General features: G+C 47.3%; 1 non-coding gene across 1 annotated transcript; it reads left to right on the top strand.

Moving 5' to 3' along the window:
- Nucleotides 1-12,333: 12,333 nt before the first annotated feature.
- Nucleotides 12,334-12,440, top strand: LOC136404638 (U6 spliceosomal RNA). Its single transcript, XR_010751358.1, has one exon. It is a non-coding gene; the product is annotated as a U6 spliceosomal RNA (small nuclear RNA).
- The last annotated feature ends 424 nt before the right edge of the window (nt 12,441-12,864 follow it).

The following is a 12,864-nucleotide window of genomic DNA, read 5'->3' as shown; positions in this document are numbered from 1 at the left end:
TCAACAGCTTCTTCAGGCAGAGAAAAGCTATAGCATCCTTGAGAAGAGTATGCTCATCTTGCTTTGGGCTGATTTTTGAGTAAAAGGATCTGTTTGTTGTATGAGGGTTCCAACTCCCCACATCCTTCTAATACTGATTTTTTGCTGTTGTTGTTATTTGTTTTTATGGCTAGCCTAGTGGATCTGAAGTGGTATCTCATTGTGGTTTTGATTTTCATTTCCCTGATAGCTAATGATGTTGGGCATCTTTTCATGTATTTATTGGTCATTTGTATATCTTTCTTTTTTTTTTTGAGCCAAATAAGGATTTTACTTTTTACCTAGTTTAGAAATTCAGAGATAAGTTTCAGACATTCTACTTTTCTGCACTGTTTGTCTCTATATTGGCTTCATCTTTTTTTTATATATAAATAAATTTTTATTAATTTTAATGGGGTGACATCAATAAATCAGGGTACATATATTCAAAGAAAACATGTCCAGGTTATCTTGTCATTCAATTTTGTTGCATAATGTAAAGCCAGGAGCCGCGGCCACCATCAGAGCAGCCCGGCCCTTGCAGGTTCGCATTGGATTCGGACAGTCGGTAAAGAAACCATGGAGCCAAAAACTGGTGGGCCATAGCCTTTAATCCTACCTTGCACCCGGCGGGCAAGTAAAAATACACACTGGGCTCCAAAACCCAGTCACACTCAGTGCTCACAAAGCTACTGATTTATCCGAGTTTCCTAGAATCAAAGGTTTCTAGCTCACCAGCCTTATTTCCCTCAGTTCCCCATCTTCTTCCTTATCCCAGATACAAACTCTGTACAAACTGGCATCTCACTCAGCACTTCGCCATCTTGGCTGCTTCTCCTGGCCTCCTCCACGTGGCCTCCTTTAGCTGCTGGCTCTACTCTCTCCGCTCTCTCATGCTAACCTCAGGAACCAAGAGGCCGAGTCCCGTTCTGCCTCCCTTTTATAGTGTAGAAATCCAAACCCTTAATCCAATATACATAATAGGGAAGTCTCTAATACAAAGTCACTTCTCTGAGGCATGATAGGATTGTACCGCCCTACAGCAAAAAGGGTAGGAAAGGCTTAATCCCAAAACCAAGCCCCAGGCTACAAGGACTCTGCCTGCCTTTAGCCCACCCCAACACACATTAATATCACCTGGGCAACGGCCTCTTTAACAAAGTGAGCATAATACATTTTATCTGCCCAACACATACCCATCACCCAAAGTCAGATTGTCCTCCATCACCTTCTATCTAGTTTTCTTTGTGCCCCTCCCCTTCCCCCTCCCTGTATATCTTTCTTGAAGAAGTGTCTATTCAGATCCTTTAACCCATTTTATAATTGGGTACATTCCATCTTGAATAGTTGCCTTAACAGTTACACATTCGAACCCCTGTAGTATCCTGACTCACAGTGGGTGCTCTTCATGAGGTCCATGGCCTGGATTTCAGTCCCAGCTTGGCCCCTTATAGCACAGTCTCTCTGGACTTCAGTTTTTCCCATTTGCGCAATGTGGATGGAAATATTAGCTACTTCATAGGATTGTTGGGAGGACTTAAAAAGAGACTGTATGGCCCTGGCCGGTTGGCTCAGTGGTAGAGCGTCAGCCTGGCGTGCGGAAGTCCTGGGTTTGATTCCCGGCCAGGGCACACAGGAGAGGCGCCCATCTGCTTCTCCACCCCTCCCCCTCTCCTTCCTCTCTGTCTCTCTCTTCCCCTCCCGCAGCCGAGGCTCCACTGGAGCAAAGATGGCTGGGGCGCTGGGGATGGCTCCGTGGCCTCTGCCTCAGGCGCTAGAGTAGCTCTGGTCGCAACAGAGTGACCCCCCGGGATGGGCAGAGCATCGCCCCCTGGTGGGCGTGCCGGGTGGATCCCGGTCCGGCGCATGCAGGAGTCTGTCTGACTGCCTCCCCATTTCCAACTTCAGAAAAATACAAAAAGAGACTGTATATCAAAGGCTTAGCAGACTTAATAAAGGCTAAATAACGACATCAATACTTGCTAAGCTTTTTCTATTTTATTATGTGCATATAGCTGATCACATTTGATCTATCTGGCAACCTTGCAAAATATATATCATTATCTCCATTTTACAAGTGAGAAAATGAAGGAATGTGTCTCAGGTTACATAGCTGGTGAGAGGCAGCGCAGAGATTCCCACCCAGATCTGGGCGATTCCAGGCCTATCAGCAAACCTTAGTCTCTGGAAAGTTTTTAGCCTTTATCAGTGTCTTCTCTTGAGGCTTCTGCTATTGTATTGTAATGCTAGTGTCATGAAGCAGGGAGGAACCCAGTAATGAGATCGTTAACAGCTTATTCAGGCCAAGAGAAGCAATAGCATCCCCGAGGAGAAGGCACTCATCTCGCTTTGGGCTGGCTTTTGGGTCGGAGGATTTTTCACAAGGTCGTGGCGTGCTCTCACGGGTTAGCATGGCCTGAGAACCTCAGGAGCTCCCCGGAAACCGCAAAAGGGCAAGGGTCTCGCATGCTCCTTCCTCCAGAACCACTGTTTAGGGTTTCTGTGTAGTTCCCCACAGCGACATTGGGTGTCACCTTTGAGTTGTCTGAAGATAATCTCCTCCAGTTACTGACCAAATGCATTGTTTCCCAAGAATTTCTAGCTTTCTAAGATCAAATTTGGGGGTTTTCATTACTAGCACTTTTGCCCCTAGCTCAGCCTGGATAATCTGGTTCTTTTTTTATAGGTCTAATGTTGACCTGAAAGAAGAGGGATTCTTGTAGTTCAATCAGCTTTGAGTATGCAAATGGGCTCCATGGCCATGTCTTTGCAATGACTTCTGTGTGTGGGTGTGTGGGTGCGTGGGTGTGTGGGGGAGGTGACGCTGTAAAGATGAGAGATAGTTTATGCAGAACCCCTACCAACTAGGAGCACTTGTTACCCCGAGTTCTCCGCAGTGGCCCTTTTCAGAAAAGTCACCTGCTCACACATCTGTGTCCACACTAGGCTGTGAGCAGTTGTGAGGAACTTGGGGACAGGGACTCCCTCACTCCCTGTCTCCCTTCTTTCCACCTCCCTCTCACCTATCCTCTCTCCCTCCCTCCCTGCCTCTCCTTCCTTTTCCTTATGTATTTATTGAGTACATATTATGTGGAAGACACTGGAGCAATAACAGAGAACAAAACAAATTTCTCTTCCTTTATTTCCATTGATTGAGAGGGGGGGGGATCAGGGTGGGTAGAGAGAGAGGTAGAGAAGCATTAACTCGTTTCACTTAGTTGTTCCATTTAGTTGTGCACTCATTGATTACTTCTAGTATATGTCCTGACTGGGAACCTGTGACCTCTCTTGTCAGGTTGATGCTTTATCCACTGAGCCACCGAGCCAAGGCCCTAATTTCTTATTTATCTGTATGCTCTCAGCACCTAGCTCATAGTAGACATTTAATAACTGCTTTAATGGCTTGATCTATTCTCTTTGTCCTTAGTTTTTTTCTTCTTCTATGTATATATTAACATATGTAGATGATATTTAAATTTTATATGGAAATCAGATCACTCCTTAATACTATTCTGTGACATTCCCCTCAAACTTAATAGTGTAATATGGCTATTTTCCATGTTGTATCATAAAAATTTTCCATGTACCCAAATGTTAATTGAAGTCTCTGTCCCTTGGAATCTAGAAAAGATTGGCTTAAACCCCAAGTCCATCCATGTGTATTCTCAGGGTCCAGTTAGGATCAGGAATGGGCTAAGATGCTCATGTTCTCATGGTCACTTCTCGTCCCCGTTCATGCTTCTGCTGAATTTATCCCATCCTAATGTATTTAAACAGTCTCTTATTTATGGACATTTAGGATAGCTTTTTGCTAACACAAATAATGCTGCAGTGACTAATCTTGTCCATCCTTTGTTTTATGCATATTGAATAACTTGCTAGAGTTGGCACTGCTGGCTCCATTTAGCAGTAGATATTCCTGTAGATACAGATACAGCAATATTTATCAATGTTGCTGAATTCTCTTTGCATCAGTTGTACTTTTTTTTTTTTTTTTGTATTTTTCTGAAGCTGGAAATGGGGAAAGACAGTCAGACAGACTCCCGCATGCGCCCGACCGGGATCCACCTGGCGACGCTCTGCCCACCAGGGGGCGATGCTCTGCCCCTCCAGGGCGTCACTCTGTTGCTACCAGAGCCACTCTAGCGCCTGGGGCAGAGGCCAAGGAGCCATCCCCAGCGCCCGGGCCATCTTTGCTCCAATGGAGCCTCGGCTGCGGGAGGGGAAGAGAGAGACAGAGAGGAAGGAGAGGGGAAGGGGTGGAGAAGCAGATGGGCGCTTCTCCTGTATGCCCTGGCCGGGAATCGAACCCGGGACTGCTGCACACCAGGCCGACGCTCTACCACTGAGCCAACCGGCCAGGGCCCAGTTGTACTAATTTTAACTACTGAAAGGATATGTTATCAAATTGTGATCTTTTCTTATCTGTGCAAGTACAGACACACACAAATCTCTTTTTCATATTCTTTGCCCTTTATTGGTGAGTTTTTGATCTGAAGGAGATTTTTTTTTTTTTTTGTATTTTTCTGAAGCTGGAAACGGGGAGAGACAGTCAGACAGACACCCGCATGCGCCCGACCGGGATCCACCCGGCACGCCCACCTGGGGCGATGCTCTGCCCACAAGGGGCCGATGCTCTGCCCCTCCGGGGCGTCGCTCTGTTGCGACCAGAGCCACTCTAGCGCCTGGGGCAGAGGCCAAGGAGCCATCCCCAGCGCCCGGGCCATCCTTGCTCCAATGGAGCCTTGGCTGCGGGAGGGGAAGAGAGAGACAGAGAGGAAGGAGGGGGGGGTGGAGAAGCAAATGGGCGCCTCTCCTATGCGCCCTGGCCAGGAATCGAACCCGGGTCCCCCGCACGCCAGGCCGACGCTCTACCGCTGAGCCAACCAGCCAGGGCCTGTTGTTTTAAAATAATAAAAGTTTTTTTTAAATAAAATAAAAGTTTTTAAACTGTAATTGTCAATACTCAATATGTATCAAAAGGTTTTTTAAAGTTAATATTCTTTAACCAAGCAATTCCACTTTTAGGAATTTAGCATAAAGAGAGGCAATGCAAATTAGTGGGAAGAGCTGTGTAGTTTATAATAGAAAAAAAAAATTGGAAACAACCAAAATGTCTAGCAATAAGAGAGTGCTTAAAAATTATGGTAGGCCCACTGAATAGAATACTAGGCAGATATTTTTTTTTAAAAAGGATCATGTGGCCCTGGCCGGTTGGCTCAGCGGTAGAGCGTCGGCCTGGCGTGCAGGAGTCCCGGGTTCAATTCCCGGCCAGGGCACACAGGAGAAGCGCCCATCTGCTTCTCCACCCCTCCCCCTCTCCTTCCTCTCTGTCTCTCTCTTCCCCTCCCGCAGCCGAGGCTCCATTGGAGCAGGGATGGCCTGGGCGCTGGGGATGGCTCCTTGGCCTCTGCCCCAGGCGCTAGAGTGGCTCTGGTCATGGCAGAGCGACGCCCCGGAGGGGCAGAGCATCACCCCCTGGTGGGCAGAGCGTCGCCCCTGGTGGGCGTGCCGGGTGGATCCCGGTGGGGTGCATGCGGGAGTCTGTCTGACTGTCTCTCCCCGTTTCCAGCTTCAGAAAAAAATAAAAATAAAAAAATAAAATAAAATAAAACAACAAACATTTATTGGTTAAAAAAAAATCCCCTACATAACAATCACTCACCTATCCACTCAGACCGGTTAGTTACCTACTTTCACCTCTTCCCTATTATTTTGAAGCAAATCATTTCAGGCCTAAAAATTTAAGGGTTTAGCAATGGTAGTCAACCTGGTCCCTATCGCCCACTAGTGGGCATTCCAGCTTTCATAGTCGGCAGTAGCAGAGCAACCAAAGTATAAATAAAAAAATAGATTTAACTATAGTAAGTTGTTTTATAAAGATTTATTCTGCCAAATTTAGCGAAAATCTGACATAAAGTACTTGGTAAGTAATTATTATTATATGCTTTAACTTGGTGTAACTCTGCTTTATAAATTTTATAAAGTAAAGTTACTTCCCTACTTTATAAATCACCATTACTGTGGAACTGGTGGGCGGTTAGAAAATGTTACTACTAACAGAGATACAGAAGTGGGCGGTAGGTATAAAAAGGTTGACTACCCCTGGTTTAGAGCAATGCTCTCTCTGGATGAGAAATTCACCATTTTGCTTCCCCGTTCTTTCCAGTTTCTCCAAGGGAAAGTTTCCCAAGAAGCTGATGGGGGGGGCAAACATGAAGCGCAGTCCTTGTGTTCCTTCGCTGGAGCACGACTATTGTTTTGTAGATAGAAAAAAACCCAGTTCCCCACATGGATGACTCAGCCCGCCACAGACCTCTTTGGTTCACTGCAGAATCCCCACAGACCCCAAAGCTTTGCTTTGACCATCAGTTTTCACTTATGTTTTATTCATACCAAAGGCGGGCAGGAAATTGCGTTCAGTGCATGAATCACGTGGGAATCTTTCCTCTGCCCTTTCCCATTGGGATGCTGCTCCTCGAACAGTATCCACGTTGATGGGCACGTCTCCTTCGCGATCTCATTTTGACGGACACAGATCTGGCTGGTGGGGGCTGTGTCTGTTTCACTGCTGAGTCACTGAGAACCAGGGTTGAACCTGACTTTGTGGATTCTTTCCACTAACCCAAATTATTGTCTCAAAAATCGCCACTTCCGGGGGAACCGCTCTCAGTAGCCATCTGGATGGAGAATGACATCAAGCACAGTCCCGAGGGGGGTAATGAATGAGGGTGACAGCACCTTCTCTGTTGGTGTTGCCAACAGCCTGCACAGGAACCTCTTCCCAGGGCTCTCCAAACCATTTTCTGAAAATTCCTCTTGCTCCAGGCAGGCTCTACCCTTACTTGGCTTTGCCCCAGGAGTACGGGGCACTGAAGGGGTCCTGCTGGCCAGACCCCCAGGATGGCTTCATGGACAGCCCTGCCTTCTCATTTACAGAGCATCAGTTACTGCCAAGTGGGTACTATCCTCAGACTTTGGGAAGCAGAGAACCCACAGGGGTGCAGCAGAATCCAGGGCAGCTGCTCCTCAGCCTAGAGATTGCTGCAGCTGTCTGCCTGGAAACGTGAGCCTGGCTCTCCGTGTGGGAGTGATGTGAGCTGACCCTGCGCCGGCCACCACGGCGCCTTCCCCACACCAGCTACAGATGGGCATTTCATCATTTCTATTTTACCCAAGAGGAACAGGAGGCTCTCAGAGAGATTAAAGAACTCACTGAAAGTTAAATATTGAGCAAATCATGAAACCAGGCTTTTGAATCCAGGCCTTCAAGCTGGAATTTTGATCCCAAGGTTCTTGTTCTGATGTTTTGATTTTTTTTTTTTTTTAAAGACAAGAAGAGGGGGGAGAGAGACAGAGAAGTATCAACTTGTTGTTCCACACTTAATGGTGCACCCATTGATTGCTTCTCATACTTGCTCTGACTGGGGCTCATACTGGCAACCTCGGAGTCGAGCTGGTGCCCTCGGGACCGAATTTGTGATCCCAGGATCGAACTGGTGACCTCAGTGCTCTAGGACGATTTCCTATCAGTTGTGCCCCTGGCCAGGTGCTTGATGTTTTGTTTTGTTTTTTAAGACCCAGTAAATCAGACAGAGGTCATAGCGAAGAATGCCCAATAAAACTCACCTCTGAAAGCCCTGGCCGGTTGGCTCAGTGGTAGAGCGTCGGCCTGGCGTGCAGAAGTCCCGGGTTCGATTCCTGGCCAGGGCACACAGGAGAAGCGCCCATCTGCTTCTCCACCCTTCCCCCTCTCCTTCCTCTCTGTCTCTCTCTTCCCCTCCCACAGCGAGGCTCCATTGGAGCAAAGATGGCCCGGGCGCTGGGGATGGCTCCTCGGCCTCTGCCCCAGGCGCTAGAGTAGCTCTGGTCGCAGCAGAGCGATGCCCCGGAGGGGCAGAGCATCGCCTCCTGGTGGGCAGAGTGTCGCCCCCTGGTGGGCGTGCCGGGTGGATCCCGGTCGGGCGCATGCGGGAGACTGTCTATCTCTCCCCGTTTCCAGCTTCAGAAAAATACAAACAACAACAACAACAAAAAACCTCACCTTTGAGGCACAACCTGGGGTATCCAGGAGAAGTAAGATCAGGTAGGAGGTGGCATGAATATTAGCCAATGACACTTTTCCAGGTATAGGTCCAGGTGATGGAGCCTTCTAGTGGGGAAGTCTGTGAGCAATGCAGAAGAGGCTTTTCAGCTCAGAGGTGGGCAGCACTGGGGCCTGTGGGATTTCTCACACCACAGCCTGTGCATTCATGCAAAGCCAAGCACTTTGCCCATGCAGGGATGCTGGGGCTGGGGGCTACTCGATCTGCATCATCAGGACTCAGCCACCAAGGGCTACAGAATGCCAACACTGTAGAAAAGAATTTGTCCTCCTAAGTGTTAAGTGTTTGATAACAGCCCGAGACAGGATTTCATTGTTCCCATTGTAGGGATTCAGAATATGTCACCCCCACACATGCCACTTTGGCATATTGATTATTTTGAATTAAAGATTCTTGGGATAGAGCCGGTGCAAGAAGGACACTGTGACCATTCTTTGTCCCCCTGAAACCAGGAGATAAATCACCTAGGTGAAAGGTGCCTTCCTGTGCCAAGAAGGTAGAAGGCTTCGTACCACCACAGAGGGAATTTAGAGCCCAGAAGGCTATATAAACAAACCTTGTAAAATCTTCATTCACTGTGTACTATCCCTAATCCCCCTGCCTTGTCAAGACTTCACAAATTCATTGTTTCTTTGTCTAAAAGGTGTAAAAGCTTCCTGCTCGGTCACATCTTAGGGTCACATATCTTTGTGGGAACCCCATAATACACACATGATTAAATTTGTTTTTCTCCTGTTAATCTGTACTTTATTACAGGGATAGCTCAGCCAAAAACTTAGAAAAATTATTTTTCCTGTCCTACAATGCTTAGCCCCATTGAAAAGAGGTGCACGATGGGGAAATTTCCAGATGCAAGCTTTGACATGCGCCAGTGCTCAGATAGCATTTTGCGCCAAGATGCTCCTCACCACCAGCACCAGTCCCTTCAGCGAGTTTGTGATACTCCCCTTCATCTGCAGCTCTTAAATAAAATCCCAGGCTCACCTTCACTCGCTTACACTCCCCATAGTCAAGCAATCGCCACTGACCCCTCTAATTTAGTCTTTCTCTACACCATTTCACACTTTCAGTAAATCCTTCCAACACATCCTACATTCTGTTGATTCTCCTGCATGTCTATTACACAAAACCCTGATTTCTTTTACTAGGTGTGGGGGGAGTCAGTAATCCCCTCTGAACTGTCTGCAGCCTCCCCTCTTTCCCCACTGCCTTCCATTCTCACAACACAGGCAGAATGAGTTTTTCCAAACACAAATCAGATCTCGTCACTATGCCGCTTAAAATCCTTCCATGGTTGTCCTCCCATTGCATGTAGGGAAAGTCCAAAGTCCTTCCATTGGCCTCCAGGACACCTGTGAACTGGTCCCTGCCTGTCCATCTCTCTTGGCTGGCCTTTGTTGCAGCCACACTGGCTTTCTTTCAGTTCTCCCTGTTAGTGAGCTCTATGCAGCCCCAGGGCATTTGCACTTGCAGCTTCCTCTGCCTGGCCTTCTGTGAGCTGGTCCTCATCTTTCAGGACTCTGCTGAAATATTAGTCCCTCACAGGTCATCTGAGCAGGTCTCTCCTGCTATTAAGTGACAGCATTCCTTTGACTTTGTTTTAGAATGTATTACTAGATTGAATTATGTCCTCTAAAAAGATATGTCCAAGTCATAACCACCGATACCTGTGAATGCAGGCTTATTTGAAAATAGGGTGTATATATATATATATATATGTGTATATCAAGTTAAAATACTGGTGTGGGGGAGGAAGAAACTTTCCTCTACCCTCAAGGTTCTTTAGGCTGGTCTAATAATTAAATCTTCCTGAGGCAGATTAGCAAGAGAAAATAACCAAAGTTGATTACATACATATGCATGGGAATCTCACATACATGAGATAGTCAGAGATCCCACATACATGCGGGGCTCTGGGACAGAAAGTTAAAATGAGGACTGTATGGCATTCTGAGCTAAAGATGAGGTAAGGTGCCTTAGGGCTTCAGAGGCGAAGAAGGTCATTGTAAGATGATAAGAGCAGATGTTCAGTAATTAGTATTTTGCCCTGTCATACAGATAGGTCAAAGAGGTTGTCTCTGACAATCTCTTATTATGGGTAAAGTCCTTAATTCAAATTCTTCAGGAGAGAGGGACAGAAATTGCTCTCGAGCCCATAAATTCCCGTTGCCTTGAGCTCAAAATAATCTGCATACCACAGGGGCACGTCCTGTGCTGACTTGTTCTGAAGCCCTACACTGTATCAGAGCAAGCACCAATCCATTGGCTGGTGGCCTTACGAGAAGAGGGAAATTTGCACATACACAGAAACGAGGGACAGCACCATATGAAGACGGAGGCAGGGATTAAGCCAAGAATTGTCGAGCCTTGCTGGCAGCCTCCAGACGTTGGGAGACAGAAGAAAGGATTCTGCCCTTGAGCCTCCAGGCAGAATCAAACCTGTCAACACCTTCATTTGAGACTTCTGGCCTCCAGAACTGTGAGAAAATACTCTTCTGACGGTTTAAGACACTAAGTCCTGGTGATTTGTTTCCTAGGAAACCAGTACACTTGGCAATTATTTTGTTTGCTTATTTGTTTATGATATTTCTTCCACTTGATCAGACTTATTTCTTTATTCTCTTTTGTACCCTTAGTGCTGAGCTGTGTGCCTAACATAGTATGCACGCACCGGATATTTTTGGGATGCACTGACTCCCCACCCCCCCTCGTCAGCCATAACATCTTATCAGTTTTAGCTCGCCCTGTGTTCATCGCCTACATCTCGTCCGTCGCTTCTGCTGTTGTTCATCCTCTTCCATCTGGTCTTCTTGCTGCTTAACTTTTTCTCCTCTTTTTAACATAAATCCGATCTTCTCACTTTTTTGCTCTAAACTCTTTATTATTTTCCCATTGCCCTATACTGTACTAGTTGTTGGACCTTGGGCATACTTGATAAACTCTCAGCCTCAGTCTTGGTATCTGTGGAATGGGAGTAATAATTGCACCCACTTTACCAAGCTGACGTGGAGATTAACTAAAAAAATCAATGCAAGGCACGTAGCAAAGCATATCAGAGGAGTCCCGAGAATGCTGTATTCACTATTAGGGTCAGCATCTGTTTTGGATTGAGGCTAGAAACCTGAGGCTATACAAAGTGAACCCTTGGTTAAGATTGGGCAAAGTGGCCCTGGCCGGTTGGCTCAGCGGTAGAGCGTCGGCCTGGCGTGCGGGGGACCCGGGTTCGATTCCCGGCCAGGGCACATAAGAGAAGGGCCATTTGCTTCTCCACCCCCGCCCCCCCTCCTTCCTCTCTGTCTCTCTCTTCCCCTCCAGCAGCGAGGCTCCATTGGAGCAAAGATGGCCCAGGCGCTGGGGATGGCTCCTTGGCCTCTGCCCCAGGCGCTAGAGTGGCTCTGGTCGCGGCAGAGTGACGCCTCGGAGGGGCAGAGCATCGCCCCCTGGTGGGAAGAGCGTCGCCCCTGGTGGGCGTGCCGGGTGGATCCCGGTCGGGCGCATGCGGGAATCTGTCTGACTGTCTCTCCCCGTTTCCAGCTTCAGAAATAAAAAGAAAAAGAAAAGAAAAAAAAAAGATTGGGCAAAGTGTTTGAGAGATCACATGCTCAAAGCTGGCTCACCCAGCAGCTGTTAAAATGATGGAAAAGCAGAGTTGGCCTAGCATTTTGGTCGGTTGAAGTTGGATAAATTTGGCCTGTTGAAAAGACAGTTATGGTCCTGGCCGGTTGGCTCAGTGGTAGAGCGTCGGCCTGGCGTTCAGGCGTCCCGGGTTCGATTCCCGGCCAGGGCACATAGGAGAAGCGCCCATCTGCTTCTCCACCCCTCCTCCTCTCCTTCCTCTCTGTCTCTCTCTTCCCCTCCCGCAGCCGAGGCTCCATTGGAGCAAAAGATGGCCCGGGCGCTAGGGATGGCTCCTTGGCCTCTGCCCAAGGCGCTAGAGTGGCTCTGGTCGCGACAGAGCGACGCCCCGGATGGGCACAGCATTGCCCCCTGGTGGGCGGGCCGGGTGGATCCCGGTCGGGCGCATGCGGGAGTCTGTCTGACTGCCTCTCCCCGTTTCCAGCTTCAGAAAAATACAAAAAAAAAAAAAAAGAAAAAAGAAAAGACAGTTATTTGGAAAGCATGAGTTTTGTGTATCATTATGCACATGATAAAATACATTAAGTGAAAAACATAATGTGGGCTCACATTTATATTAAAATTGTATTATTTGGTGCTCACTTTGGCAGCACAGATACTAAAACTGGAATGACATGGAGAAGATTAGCAGGGCTCCTGCACAAGAGTGACATGCAAATTTGTGAAGCGTTCCATATTCTTTGAAAAATCATATCACTTATACTACAAAAATAATCTTAAATATAGACATAAAGGAATTTATTTATTTATTTACTTACTTATTTATTTTTTTTTACAGAGACAGAGAGAGAGTCAGAGAGAGGGATAGATAGGGAAAGACAGACAGGAACAGTGAGAGAGATGAGAAGCATCAATTATCAGTTTTTTGTTGCAACACCTTAGTTGTTCATTGATTGCTTTCTTATATATGCCTTGACCGCGGGCCTTCAGCAGACCAAGTAACCCCTTGCTCAAGCCAGTGACCTTGTGTCCAAGCTGGTGAGCTTTTGCTCAATCCAGATGAGCCCGTGCTCAAGTTGGCAACCTCAGGGTCTCGAACCTGGGTCCTCCACATCCCAATCCGATGCTCTATCCACTGCGCCACCGCCCGGTCAGGTAAGGAATT

The sequence above is a fragment of the Saccopteryx leptura genome, chromosome 4, assembly GCF_036850995.1.
Source record: "Saccopteryx leptura isolate mSacLep1 chromosome 4, mSacLep1_pri_phased_curated, whole genome shotgun sequence".
Lineage (NCBI taxonomy): Eukaryota > Metazoa > Chordata > Mammalia > Chiroptera > Emballonuridae > Saccopteryx > Saccopteryx leptura.
This window is presented reverse-complemented; position numbering and strand designations above follow the sequence as displayed.